We start from the raw sequence: 4,677 nt of genomic DNA on the forward strand, positions 1-4,677 counted from the left end.
TTGAGAAACCCCAGCCTTAACCACCATATAAAAGATGTCGGAGGGTCAGAAGATTGGACAAGTTCGCAACCATTGAACTCTTTCAAAGACAATTCAAGTCCGACTTTCTAATGGTGTCGACTTCCCGCAGACTCCTGTAAGCACGTCAAGTGATCAATTAATTCTAGAAATGAAGAATCCCATGATAGAGGTTAAGAAACTTGGACAAGCCACGATAAGGGAGGAAAAAGAGGGGAATCAATAAAGATTTACGCCTTACCAAAAGTTTTAAAATTTATGGGTAACAATGAACATTATAGGAGTAAATTTATAGGGATGATAGATTTTATAGGCTTTTTTAAGATTTCTTTAAAAAAAAATCTATCTATTTAAATAGGTTTTTTCTTTATTTATTTATAATCTCGTAAATAAAGTATTATTTCTATATAGATATATATGAATTTTATTTATTTTATTTTTGAAAATATAGGTAATAAAATTAGTTAGATATTGTATAAGGATTTGATTCAAACCATTGAATAAAATAAAATTTAAATAAATACTTAAACTATTTCATTACAAGCATTACACAACAAATATTTCTACCAAAGATATAACATTTGTATATTATTCCGCTTAAATAATTATAAGATATGACTATGTTATTATGTTTTAATATATTCTAATTATTATATTTTAATATTTTCATTAATTCTTTACAAAAAAAATAAATCTTTTAGTACCAAATTATTATTATTATATATATATATATTTTATTAAATTCTTGACCAAAACAAAAAAAATTAATAAGATTGATTGTTGTTATTATTTTTATTATTATTATTATTATTATTATTATTATTATTATTATTATTATTATTATTATTATTATATTATTATATTATCATATCATTATATTTTTATTTTATATTTGTTCTTATTCCTATAATTTTATAGTGGGACACTTTCAATATCCATAATTAATAATATTTGTAGACACATAAATCTGTCCACTTAATTAAATGAATACTTGGTATTTGTTTAATTATTTAACCATCATGTTTGATCTCAAATCAACTTATTAGATAGGTTCTAAGGAAATGACAACTCCTATGATCAAACCCTCCAATTTGACTTGGCCAACTTATAGAGTGAACCTATTTGGTTATTGACTCCCTCACTTTAAGCTCTGCAAGACCTAGGTGGGTATACCTATTCACTAGTGGCTTTCGATAACTAATGCTTTTTATAGAAGATTGAGTATCTTGATCTAAATTTTTCCCTATCTCAGATTGGCATAGGTTCCTAGGATAGGTGGCTTTTAGATGAGTTCAAGATTGTTGTTGTGGAAGCTATTTGATCTTTGTACTTGAAATTTATATGTATGTATACTATTGCTAATTTGTTTTATATGTCCTACTTAACTAGTCCTACTTCTTTAATGTAAAGGTAATTAAAAGATTGTGATTCGTAAATGACCAGTGTCCTCCCTGTTATTTGGACTACAGAGTCTTATATTCTTCTAGGACTTAATGTATAATTTATGAGACAATTCTTAAACTTACCCCTTTGGTAAATTTGTCAATTATTGTTTCTTAAAAGAGATATGTCAAATGTTTATGTTATAGACAGCCTGAATGAATTTAACCCTAACCTTTAGGGACCATTCAAGAAAGAGTTACAAGGAACAATGACAATTCACTAGTAGATCTTTTGATTCAGATTTATAACATAAGAATATAAACTTCACTGCAAGAATACAAGTAACCTTATCTTCTTAGAGAGAATATCACAAACATATGCCTATAGAAAATGAAATAACTCACAGCGCATATGCGAAGGAAAACAACTGATTGTATTAAAGGTCCAAAATAGTACAATATTATGCCAGAGTCTATAATATATTTCTCCCTTCCTTTTCTTACAAAAATTGCTCATATATATATAAGAAAAAAATCTATCCTATGAAGAGTCATGTCTCTTCCACACTAACACTAGATTGTGTTTGTTTAACAAAGTGAAAGATAAAAAAATTAAGCATTCCAAGGTGATTTATGTACTCTAGTAACATCTCGTGGCAATGCTCCTCATCTTAAACTTTGTTTCTAGTGAAAAGAAATCGAACACTGCCCGATTTATGCATGGCATCATGTCTTCATCTCGGTTTATTTCAGCAGCAATAGCTTTTCCCTTAACACAGACAAACTCATTTTGCCACTGTTCTAATGATATCATCTCTCATTCCTTGCAGATTATTGGCACTTTTGCAGTGCCATCTTCATCCAATGCCTGGAGATCTTTATTAAGTATATCTGCATATCTGTCATGTTCTTCTAAATATAGGTCTCCTTGAGCTTTCTCTTTTGGTGACATGGCCTCATGATTTTTCATTACATCCCGCAACCTTTTCTTCAACCTTTCATGCTCCTCCAAGGCTTTTATAGTCCCTGTATAGGCCTTCCAATACTGGTTTGTGTATACCATCATAGCTTTAAACCTATGTTCAACAATGTCATTAGCAAATTTTTTAATTCTCACATTAGCATTATCTACTTGTTTTGCAAGCTTTTCACTTCTTGTTTTCCAATAAATGACATTTGTTGAAGTATCTATAACCTTTCAGTCAGTATAGAGCATCGTATCCAATTCATCATTCCCAATAACAGGAGCCTGTTGTAGTAATTGTTGTTGTAACTTCTATAAATCTTCAATGGCCTTCTCATACAAACCTTTGTAAGTGTTATTTTCTCTGACCAAGAACTTTGTCTGATCTTGATTCAACTTCTCTACATCCAAGTTCAATCTGGCTGTGATCCTAGGATCAGTCTTTCCAACTTGTTGGATCATCAAATGGCCAAAAGCTTGATCTATGTCAACAAGTATAGGTCTCTTTTCCTTTGGATACAAGGCCCACATCATAAGAGCCTTTTGATCCGGGTCATATCCCGAACCCATAAAGATTTTGTCAATTTCATCAGGCATGATTTGCCTAGTTGGATCCTGTTTTTTGAAAAATCTATCAAATAATAATGCAGATCTCTTGTCCCATCCAGAACAAATCAACACACAGACATCCACGAGTAATTGTCTCCCCTTTTCAGGTTTCATATCCCTCATGGCTAGATTTACCTCTTCTTGCAACTTCTGGATATTTTCTTCTTCTTTTTTTTCCTTCATAATATCCTTGATTTGCATTCCTTTATGTTGGCACAAAAATGTATTGAACTCTTTAGAAGAAATAAAATCATTATCAGCAATAAAATCCTCATGTTCTAATAGTCTTATATCTCCCATCTCCTGGAAATTGTATTGTGCATTTACCAAATTCAATTGCACATCACTTTCAAAACCAGGAGGATAATCTTCCCTGGGTGAATCAATTGGAATAAAATCAGAGGTGGATTGGGGAGACATTTGAATCAAGGGCTCTGTATCCCTAATGTGTTGTGCTCTGTCTCTGAAAAGATATGCAGGGACACCTTCCAAGATTTCAAGTTCATGCTCCATGAGCTTGTTTGCTTTAGCCAAGGGGTCATCTATCCCCTATAGGACATCATCATTAATTTTTCCTCTATTTAGTTTCCATGCATAGGCCTTTGAGACCTTATCATGTTGTATCCTCTTAGCAATGGTTGTTTCTCTATCCAAATTTCTTATAAAGTCATCTGGCATGAATGGCTCATGATCACCTACTCGCAACTTTGTGATGCCTTTGCTTCTCTTATGTAACCCTTAGGGTCAAAGTTTGGTCTAGGGTCACCTTCCACCATTTTATAATAGTTTAATTTGTTCTGCAACAATCCATAACTCTTAGAGCTCTTAACAATAAAATCTGAGAAAACCAGCAACCCAAGCACAATGGACTGTTTTCCATGATCTGTTAAGTGTTGGGCACTTGTTGTTGACAGTTGTCTGATAATCTCAAGGCACACCACGCTATTAGGCACTGTGACAGGCAATAGATAGGGTTTTCCTTCAAACCCATATACTCTTATTTGAGTGTAATCTAGAAAGCAATACCAGTCTTCCCAATTGTGCTCAATTGAGGTGTCTTCACCATACTCCTTTGGTCTCAAAAACCTCTGAATTTTGGGAGACAAGGCATGGTTGCATGGATATCCCAACAATATGTACAATGTCTTAACAAAAAACTCCTCAAAATGCCAGTATTGGTTATTACTGTATCTCTGGTCCCATGAAGATATCCACAGTTGCACAGGTTTTCTCATCCCAACCTTATCATATGCCTTAATGCATAACTCATCTGGCCACCACCCTTTGTCTTTTCCAACATACAACAACATATGCATAAGAATAAAATAATACTTAAAATGTATATTAATCACATCTTCTTTCAGTTTCTCTAAACCATGATTCATGACTTTAGCAAGAAAAGTAGCAAAATCAATAACCTAGGATCCTTAGACTGCAAGTCTTCACAAATAACCATGGCCTCTATATCCATCAAAGGATGAGCCTCTATTCCCAGAACCCGAGCAACACAATAGTATGTATATCTGAAGTAAGGATGGAAAGAATTAACATCATAAGGGACTTTGTCCTCTTTTCCCAATGGCACTATCAACCCTGCAACTCTAGGCCTATGGATGGGAAGTCTCCATCTCTTATAGATGTCTTCTATGTTGAAATATTCTTGTGCCAACTTCTTGGTATGAATCTATTCCTCAAATCCCCAAT

The sequence above is a fragment of the Cryptomeria japonica genome, chromosome 5 (assembly GCF_030272615.1).
Source record: "Cryptomeria japonica chromosome 5, Sugi_1.0, whole genome shotgun sequence".
Classification (NCBI taxonomy): domain Eukaryota; kingdom Viridiplantae; phylum Streptophyta; class Pinopsida; order Cupressales; family Cupressaceae; genus Cryptomeria; species Cryptomeria japonica.